Below are 10934 nucleotides of genomic sequence, written 5' to 3'. Positions count from 1 at the left end.
ACGAGTAACAAATGTCCACTCCTATTTGAGGTTTGTCCTAAGCTCCTCATCCATATACCCAACTGCCCAATGGACAGCCCACCTGGAGGTTACACAGGAACTTCAAACTCTTTTATGTCCAAAATGTCAGAATGATATTTCTTCCCTCCTACAGTTTGCCTCCATCCATTACCCCTTCTGTATTACCTGTTTCATCAATGCATAGCACTATCCAACCAGATGCTAAGCCTCTTACCTCTGAGTAATGGAAGGGCTTCTGAGTAGGTTTGATCCTTTTATCTGACACAGCCCATTAAAAATTGGAGACCCTGGTCTATTTATCACAATAAATGATAAAAACATGTGTTTGCTAAATCCATGAATGACCATATAATTGTAGGACACTTACAATATTAACTTCTAGAATTGCATAACCTAGGTAAAATATTAAGCTTCTAAAAATTTAAGAACTCTGAGCCATGAACAATACCAGAATAACTTCCTTTGTATTTTATTCATATCACTCAAGGTTCGTGACTTCACATTTATGAGAAAAGTGTTGTTATACTCAAAATTATATTCAAAACTGTGACTGTTCAATAAGGAGCAAGGCCATAGTGACACCCACTTAAAAGTACCTGTATGGGTTGTGATTCTGGAGAACGCTGAGAACTCAGTCTTAGAGTTTCTCTGTTTAAACTAAATTATGAAAATAAGTTACTTTCTGTATCCCATTTCTGAAAGTGCAGCCTTTAAATTGTATGATGGGTTTGGCCTTAGATGCAAAGTACAAATATTTTATTCCATATGCTCATATGTATGTGTATGCTCTAGCTTCTAAGCTAAAGGGTCATCACCACTTTGTTCTTTTTCATAAACAAGTTTTCTTGTACATCCCCAGGAGCTGCACTTTCCTTATCCTTTAAAACCTGACAGTCCTAACAACTCAGCCTGAAATCTGGGATGCTGCTTTGATCAACAATAACTTCCAGTTCCTTTTTCAGTCACATAACAGTTATGTGGTGAGTAGTAAATTTCATGGTAGCTTTGGTCTTTGTGGTGGTCCTTTAAGGATCCATCTTTGTTTCTTTTTTTAAATATGCTTTTATTGATTTTTAGAAGGAGAGCAAGGGAGAGGGATAGAGAGAGAGAGAGAAATATTGATGAGAGAGAAACATCGATCAACTGCCTCCTGCACGCCCCTCACTGGGGTTGGAGCCAGCAACCGGGGCATGTGCCCTGACCGGGAATCAATCTGGCGACCTCTTGGTTCATGGGTCGACACTCAACCACTGAGCCACACCAGCCGGGCAAAGGTCCATATTTCTTGCAAGTTGTCTATTTAGTTGCGGTTAAAGCTGGAGCAACAATACATCCTAATTCTAATCAGGTAGAAGAAGGAATTACCACTCTAGGGCAGGGGTCAGTAAACTTTCTATAAAAAGTTAGATAGTAAATATTTTAGACTTTGTAGATCGTAGAATCTCTGTTGCAACTACTCAACTCAGGGACTATAGCACAAAAGTAGTTTTGTTGACATTAGAGGATTTTGATTTATATTTTGAAAATATTTTTTAAACCACAAAATAAATTCTGTTGAAAGGACTGTTTTGCCTGGTATTCAGATGATGTTGCCTAGTTCAGTTCAGGACTGTCATTTTATAGTATGAAAAATGCAATTCTGATAAATACGTGTGAAGGATGTTGACATAAATCCTATAAAAATATGAGGGGTTTTAATTATGAAGAAGATACAATTTCTGTGTTTTCTTTTGGCTTACTAGGAATTTAGTAGCTTAAGTCCAGTCATGCTTTTGCAAATTTAATGAATTAAAGAATTGGGAATTTTTAACTAAATAGTATTACCGTAATTTGTTAAAAGTTTAGTAAAATCCACATGCTAAGCAATTTGTGCCGTGGGCTTTACGATTATGAAACATCTTAACAAGTCTCTTTTTTTTCCTTATGTTTATTTTTCTGTTTAGGTTTTGTCTTTTCTGGTTTCAGTTTTTATAGGTTGTATTTGTTAAATTTTCAAATTTATTTGCATAGGGTTGAGCAAAATAATCTCGACTTTATTTTCTTATTATTAAAATAAGAAAATCCTTATTTTCTATCTATGACTATTTCCAAATAGTCATTTTTTATTTTTGTAGTTTTGCTTTTATTCCCTTTTAGTTATTCCTAATAATCAACTCACAAATTTATTATTATTTCTGTTTTGTTTATAATACATTAATTTGTTTTCTTTACTAATGTGTCTGTTTTGATTACTCCTTAACCTAAATGCTTACTTTATTATTTTATGTCTTTTAAAAATAATGTAAGCACTTAATGCTAAAACTTCAACAAGCATTTTTCAAATGTGATCTGTGGATTTTGATACACAGTTTTTTGACTAATATTTCTGAATATTCTACAAATTTTCTCTTTGACCAAAGAGTTTGTTCAAGCCAGTAAATTTTGAAATTTACAAATGAAAGATTTTTGTTTTCCTATTTTAGGATGTGTTTTTTAGGTGTTACTTTTTTGTTGTTTTTAGTCACAGTATTTTTTTTCTAGTTTGTGGAATATTTAAAGTTTTATATTACTATTGGCCAATTTTGAGACTTGTTCCTTAAGCATTTGAAAAGATGGTTTACTGGTACTATCTATTTTCAAGATACAGAATAAACTGATTAGCTGTAAGTTATAAATTAGGATAACTTCTTATTTTCTATTTTTTAATATATTCACATATGTATATATAGGGTGTCCCAAAAAATGTATACACACACTTTGAATAATTATAAAGGCAGTGTTTATAAATCTGTAGTTAACAAGTTATCCAGGTATTTTTGCGGCATGATAAAGTTTAACACTTATATAGCAAAACCTATGTAAACTTTTTACAGTGTCCCTCCAAAAATGTAAACACACTTTAACAGCTGATAGCTCAGTTTTGAAAATGAAATGTATTTTAATAAACCCTGCCTTTATAATTATTCAAAGTGTGTGTATACATTTTTTTGGATACCCTATATATGCAATTCTTTGCATCTTTGCCTTTGTGCAGTGATCCATCTATCAAAGTTCTGTCCACTGTTTATCTTGAGCTTCATTTTTATTAAAATGTCTCTCATTGCTCTAAGCCAGCGGTTCTCAACCTGTGGGTCGCGACCCCTTTGGGGGTTGAACGACCCTTTCACAGGGGTCGAGTAAGACCATCGGAAAACACATATATAATTACATATTGTTTTTGTGATTAATCACTATGCTTTAATTATGTTCAATTTGTAACAATGAAATTGGGGGTCACCACAACATGAGGAACTGTATTAAAGGGTCGCGGCATTAGGAAGGTTGAGAACCACTGCTCTAAGCCTTCCAAAATCTGTATTTCCATCCCATGTTGTAATTTGCAAGCAACTTGGATTCTAAGTAAATACTTTCTTATTTGTATTTTTCACTCTGATGTCTAAGACATACATTGAAGCTCATTGGCAGAAAAGCTAGTATTTTATCTTTCTAGCCTGCAGTCTTCAGAACAAATAAGATAATTATTAAATAATTTATAATTGTTATAGAGCTTCGGTGGAAATATTTATTTTTCAGATTTATTGAGGTAAACTTACATAAAATAAAAGTCACCCTCTTTAAGTATATTATATGATAAATTTTGATAATTGTATTCAGTTCGCTCTTCATATCTGGGTTCTACATCCAAGGATTCAACCAACCTTGGATCAAAAATATTTGGTAAAAAATATATTGTTGCATATGTGTACTATGCATACCTCACAGAGTGCATAGTACACGTTTATTGTGCTTTGCTTTATTGCACTTTGTACATAATGCAACTTATACAAATTAAAGGTTTGTGGCAACTCTGCATTGAGCAAATCTATCATAATCGTTTTTCCAACAGGCTCATATAATAGTTAGCATTTTTTAGCAATAAGGTATTTTTTAATTATGTACATTTTGTTTACAAATAATGCTTTAGTACACCTAATACACTACAATTTTCAACCGGTGTGCTGTAAGAGGCACACTGGTATGCCACAAGAATTTTTAAAACATGCTATACCTGACTCTTTAGTTAGGGGCACTGATGTCTTAAATATGATAACAGCCAACACAACACTAGCCATCCGGTGTGAATGAATCAAAATTATACTTATTTTTTTAGTCAAATATATTATATTGGAGGCCTGGCGCATGAATTCGTGCACAGGTGGGGTCCCTTTGGGTGGCCTGCAGGGATTGGGCCGAAACCTGCAGTCCAACATCGCCTACAGCTCCTACCTGCCACTCCCGCTCATCCCGGCCCCACTGTGCCTGCCACGGGCTCGCGCCCAGTCAGTCCCGATTGGGAGAGGCTCACGCTGCTGCAGCAGCGCTCACCAGCCATGAGCCCTGCGTCTGGCGCCCTCCCAAGGGGAGTGGCCTGCTGAAACCGGCTTTCTGACATCCCCGAGGGGTCCCGGATTGCAGAGGGTGCAGGCCAGGCTGAGGGACCCCACCGGTGCCCAATCGGGCCGGGGAGGGACCACAGGAGGGCTCCAGGGTATGTCCAGCACATTTCGCTCAGTCCCGATTGGCCAGACCCCAGCAGCAAGCGAACCTACTGGTCAGAGCATCTACCTGGTGGTCAGTGCACGTCATAGCGACTGGTTGACCGGTCAACTGTCTGCCCCCTGGTGGTCAGTGCACATCATAGTGAGCGGTTGAGCAGCCTTAGCATATCATTAGCAAATTATGCTTTGATTGGTTGTTCAGTTGTTCTGCCATTCGGTCTATTTGCATATTACCCTTTTATTATATAGGATATGCAAAATATTTTTTGGTGTGCTGCAGAATTTTCGTAATTAGTTTATGTGTGCCATGAGATGAAAAAGTTTGAAAATTGCTGGACTACAGTATAGTGTAAGCATAACTTTTACATGCACTGTGAAACAACTTGTGTGCCTAGCTTTATTTTGATATTTACTTGATTGCGGTGGTCTGGAACTGAACCTGCAATATGTTTGAAGTATGTCTGTAGTTAGGTTTACAATGGTTGTATCCTATGAACATGTACAGACTTCTTTTCTTGTCATTATTCCCTAAACAATTCAGTGTAGCAACTATTTACATAGCATTTACATTGTATTAGGTATTATAATAATCTAGAGACAATTTAAAGTGTATGGGAGGATATGCATATGTTATATGCAAATACTATGCCATTTGATTTAAGGAACTTGAGCTTTGAGCATCCACAAATTTTGGTATCCATGGGGTGGGGGGCAGGAATACCAAGGGATGATCATAGAATCATATAACCCACACAAAAATCAAGATATAGAACAGTTCCAGCCACAGTCAGGTGGCTCAGTTGGTTGGAGCATTGTCCCGTACACCAAATAGGTTGCAGGTTCAATTCCCAGTCGGGGCACATACCTAGCTTGCAGGTTCCATCCCTGGTTGGGGCATTTACAGAAGGCAACTGATCCATGTTTCTCTCACATCAATGTTTTTCTCTTGCTTGTTCACTCTGTGTCTGTCTCTCTCTCTCTCCCTTCCTCTCTCTCTGAAATCAGTAAACATGTCTTCATGTCAGGTGAGGATTAAAGAAAAAAAAAAAAGAGGTTGGCCAGCATGGCTCAGTGGTTGAGCGTGGACCTATGAAACAGGAGGTCATGAATCAATTCCCAGTCAGGGCACATACCTGGGTTGCAGGCTTGGTCCACCGATCATGCAGGAGGCAGCCGATCAGAGATTCTCTTTCGTCATTGGTGTTTCTATCTTTTTCTCCCTCTCCCTTCCTCTCTGAAAGCAATAAAAATTAAAAAAAAAAGATACAGAAAAGCTCCATCATCAATTTCTTGCGCCCTTTTTGCAGTTGAGCCACACTCCTCCCCCATCCCTGGTGAGACTAATAAGCTTTATGTCACTATAGCTTTGCCTTTCTAGCATTTAATATAAATATAGTGATATAGTGTATAATCTTTTGCATTTAATATGTTTATATTTTGAGATTAATTCATGTTTTATATATATATTTTTTGAACCAGTTTTTTTTCTTTTTTTATGTAGATCAACGACAAACTATAGTTCTCAAAAAAATGAAGTAAAAAAAAAAGTGAATAAAGTAGGCCTATTTCTTTTTTTATATTTTAATAAACTTTTTTTAAATAAACTCTTTTTTTATTGCTTAAAGTATTACAAAGAGTATTACATATGTCTCCTTTTTTCCGCCCCACCCTTGACGATCCCCTGGCCTCCCCTACCCCCCAGTGTCTTATGTCCATTGGTTATGCTTATATGCATGCATACAAGTCCTTCGGTTGATCTCTTACTCCCCCCTCTTGCCCCCCAACCCTCCCCGGCCTTCCCGCTGTACTTTGACAGTCTGTTTGAGGCAGCTCTGCTTCTGTATCTATTTTTGTTCATAAGTTTATAATGGTCTTTATTATCCATAAATGAGTGAGATCATGTGATATTTTTCCTTCATTGACTGGCTTATTTCACTTAGCATAATGCTCTCCAGTTCCATCCATGCTGTTGCAAATGGTAAGAGTTCCTTCTTTTTTACAGCAGCATAGTATTCCATCGTGTAGATGTACCACAGTTTTCTAATCCATTCATCTACTGTTGGGCACTTAGGCTGTTTCCAGATCTTAGCTGTGGTGAATTGTGCTGCTATGAACATAGGGGTGCATAGATCCTTTCTGATTGGTGTTTCTGGTTTCTTGGGATATATTCCTAGAAGTGGGATCACAGGGTCAAATGGGAGTTCCATTTTTAGTTTTTTGAGGAAACTCCACACTGTCTAACATAGTGGCTGCACCAGTCTGCATTCCCACCAGCAGTGCACAAGTGTTCCTTTTTCTCCACATCCTCTCCAGCACTTGTTGTATGTTGATTTGTTGATGATAGCCATTCTGACAGGTGTGAGATGGTACCTCGTTGTTTTGATTTGCATCTCTCGGATGATTAGTGACTTTGAGCATGTTTTCATATGTCTCTTGGCTTTCTGAATGTCCTCTTTTGAAAGGTGTCTATTTAGGTCCTTTGCCCATTTTTTGATTGGATTGTTTATCTTCCTTTTGTTGAGTTGTATGAGTTCCCTGTAAATGTTGGAGATTAAACCCTTATCAGTGATAACATTGGCAAATATGTTCTCCCATGTAGTGGGCTTTCTTGTTGTTTTGTTGATGGTTTCTTTTGCTGTGCAGAAGCTTTTTATTTTGATGTAGTCCCATCTGTTTATTTTTTCTTTAGTTTCCAATGCCCTAGGATCTGTATCGGTGAAGAAATTGCTTCGGCATATGTCTGCGATTTTGTTGCCTTTGGATTCTTCTAGTATTTTTATGGTTTCCCGTCATATATTTAAGTCCTTTATCCATTTTGAGTTTATTTTTGTGTATGGTGTAAGTTGGTGGTCTAGTTTCATTTTCTTGCATATATCTGTCCAATTTTCCCAACACTATTTATTGAAGAGACTATCTTGACTCCATTGTATGTTCTTGCCTCCTTTGTCAAACATTAATTGAGCGTATTGGTTCGGGCCGATTTCTGGGCTCTCTATTCTATTCCATTGATCTATATGTCTGTTCTTGTGCCAGTACCAGGCAGTTTTGAGAACAGTGGCTTTGTAATACAGCTTGATATCTGGCATTGAGATCCCACCTACTTTGTTCTTTCTCAGGATCGCTGCAGCTATTCGGGGTCGTTTTTTATTCCAGATGAATTTTTGGAGAGTTCGTTCTAGGTCTGTGAAATATGCCATTGGTATTTTAATGGGAAGTGCGTTGAATTTATAGATTGCTTTGGGTAGTATGGACATTTTAATGATGTTGATTCTACCAATCCAAGAACATGGTATGTTCTTCCATCTGTTTATGTCTTCCTCTACCTCTTTTTTCAACGTCCTGTAGTTTTCTGAATTGAGGTCTTTTACCTCTTTAGTTAAGTTTATTCCTAGGTAGCTTAATTTTTTTGGTGCGATGGTAAATGGGATTGTTTTTTTAGTCTCTCTTTCTGCAAGTTCACTATTGGTGTATAGAAATGCCATAGATTTCTTGGGGTTAATTTTGTATCCTGCTACATTGCCGAATTCTTTTATTACGTCTAATAGTTTTTTGATGGAGTCTTTAGGCTTTTTTATGTATAATATCATGTCATCTGCAAATAAGGACAGTTTTACTTCTTTTCCAATTTGGATGCCTTTTATTTCTTCTTCTTGTCTAATTGCAATGGCTAATATTTCCAGTACTATGTCGAACAGGAGTGGTGAGAGTGGGCATCCCTGTCTTGTTCCTGTTCTTAGGGGAAATGGTGTTAGTTTTTGTCCATTGAGTACGATGTTGGCTGTGGGTTTGTCATATATGGCTTTTATTATGTTTAGGTATGATCCTTCTATTCCCACCTTGCTGAGAGTTTTTATCAAAAATGGGTGTTGAATTTTGTCAAATGCTTTTTCTGCATCTATTGATATGACTATGTGGTTTTTTTCTTTCAATTTGTTTATGTGATGTATCACGTTTATTGATTTGCGGATATTGTACCATCCTTGCATCCCTGGGATAAATCCTACTTGGTCATGGTGTATGATCTTTCTGATGTACTGCTGGATCTGATTTGCTAAGATTTTGTTGAGGATTTTGGCATCTATGTTCATGAGGGATATTGGCCTGTAATTCTCTTTCATTGTGTTGTCTTTATCTGGTTTTGGTATTAGGGTGATGCTGGCTTCATAGAATGAGCTTGGAAGTGTTCCTTCCTCTTGAATTTTTGTAGTAGTCTGAGGAGGATAGGTTTTAGTTCTTCCTTGAATGTTTGGTAAAACTCCCCTGTGAAGCCATCTGGTCCTGGGCTTTTGTTTGCTGTAAGCTTTTTGATGACTGCTTCAATTTCTTCCATAGTTATTGGCCTGTTGAGATTTTTAGATTCTTCCTGATTAAGTTTTGGAATGTTGTATTTTTCTAGGAATATGTCCATTTCCTCCAGGTTGTCTAGTTTGTTGGAGTAGAGTTGTCCATAGTATTTTTTAACAATCATTTGTATTTCTGTGGGGTCTGTTGTTATTTCGCCTCTATCATTTCTGATTTTGTTTATTTGGGTCCTCTCTCTTTGCTTCTTGGTGAGTCTGGCTAGAGGTTCATCAATCTTGTTTATCCTTTCAAAGAACCAGCTCTTGGTTTCATTGATTTTCTGTATTGTTTTTTGGTCTCTATGTCATTTATTTCTGCTCTAATCTTTATTATCTCCTTCCTTCTGCTCACTCTGGGCTTTTCTTGTTGCTCTCTTTCTAATTCTTTGAGATGTAGATTTAGATGATTTACTACCATTTTTTCTTGTTTGTTGAGATAGGCCTGTAGAGCTATAAACTTCCCTCTCAGGACTGCTTTCATTTTGTCCCATAGGTTTTGGATTGTTGTGTTTTCATTGTCATTAGTTTCCAGGATGTTTTTAATTTCTTCTTTGATCTCATTGGTAACCCAATCAATATTTAATAACATGCTATTCAGCTTCCAAGTGTTTGAGTATTTTGAGTTGTTTTTATTGTAGTTTATTTCTAATATTATATCCCTGTGGTCTGAGAAGATGCTTGGTATGATTTCAGTTTTCTTGAATTTGGGGAGACTTTGTTTGTGACCCAATATGTGGTCTATTTTTGAAGATGTTTCATGAGCACTTGAGAAGAACGTATATTTTGTGGCTTTGGGGTGAAGTGTTCTGAAGATGTCAATTAAGTCCATCTGATCTAGTGAGTCATTTAGGATTGCTGTTTCTTTGCCGATTTTTTGTCTAGAGGATTTATCCAGTGATGTCAGTGGTGTATTAAAGTCCCCTACTATGATTGTATTGTTGTCGATCTCTCCCTTGATATCTTCCAGGAGTTTTCTTATGTATTTGGGTGCTCCTGCATTGGGTGCATATATCATGTTTTATATATTAATATTTCATCTCTCCTTATTACTGATTAGTATTACATAGTATGGACATAATTTGTATACTCACCAGTTGATAGACATTTGGATGTTTCTTCATTTTGATTATTAAGAATAATGCTTGTATGAATATTCACATACTAGTCTTTATGAACATATGTAGTATTTATTTTTCTTGAATAAAGGTCTAGGAGTAGGATTGCTGGGTAGAATACTAAATGTAGATTTAACTTTATAAAATACTAGAGGCCCGGTGAATGAAACTCGTGCACTGCGGGGTGGGTGTCCCTCAGCCCAGCCTGCACCCTCTCCAATCTGGGGCCCCTCAGGGGATGTTCGGCAGTCAGATATACCTCTCAAATCCGGGACTACTGGCTCCCAACTGCTTGCCTGCCTGCCTGCCTGATTGCCCCTAACTGCTTCTGCCTGCTAGCCTAATTACCCCTAACCACTCCCCTGTCAGCCTGATTGATGTCTAACTGCTCCCCTGCTGGCCCAATTGCCCCCAACTGCCCTTCCCTGCCGGCCTGGTTGCCCCTAACTGCCCTCCCCTGCCAGCCTGGTTGCCCTCAACTGCTTCCCCTTCCGGCCTGGCCCCCCCAACTGCCTTCCCATGCCGGCCTGGTTGCTCCCAACTGCCTCCCTTGCAGGCCTGGTCCCCCCAACTGCCCTTCCCTGCTGGCCTGGTCGCCCCTAACTGCCCTCCCCTGCCAATCTGGTCACCCCTAACTGCCCTCCCCTGCCAACCTGGTCCCCCCCAACTTCCCTCCCTCCCCTGCAGGCCCGGTCGCCCACAACTGCCCTCCCTTGCTGGCCTGGTTGCCCCCAACTGCCCTTCCCTGCTTGCCTGGTTGCCCCTAACTGCCCTTCCCTGCTGGCCTGGTTGCCCCTAACTGCCCTCCCCTGCCAATCTGGTCACCCCTAACTGCCCTCCCCTGCCGACCTGGTCGCCCACAAGTTCTCTCCCTCCAGTGCCGGCACGGCCGACCACCACTGCCCGCCCTTGCTGGCCTGGCTGCACCCAACTGCCCTTCC

The 10934-nt window shown here is 38.7% G+C and overlaps 1 protein-coding gene across 1 annotated transcript in view; it reads left to right on the top strand.

Annotated features, from left to right (window-relative positions):
* Positions 1–879: 879 nt before the first annotated feature.
* Positions 880–10934, top strand: part of ZNF260 (zinc finger protein 260) — an 18068-nt gene continuing 8013 nt past the window's right edge. The window contains exon 1 of the mRNA XM_014464239.2: positions 880–1001. The gene's annotated coding sequence lies outside the window, so the exon portion shown is untranslated. The remainder of the gene's footprint in view (positions 1002–10934) is intronic.

This window comes from Myotis lucifugus, unplaced genomic scaffold (assembly GCF_000147115.1).
Source record: "Myotis lucifugus unplaced genomic scaffold, Myoluc2.0 scaffold_244, whole genome shotgun sequence".
Classification (NCBI taxonomy): Eukaryota; Metazoa; Chordata; class Mammalia; order Chiroptera; family Vespertilionidae; genus Myotis; species Myotis lucifugus.
The sequence above is the reverse complement of the archived record's forward strand: the minus strand, read 5'-3'. Positions and strand labels throughout refer to the sequence as shown.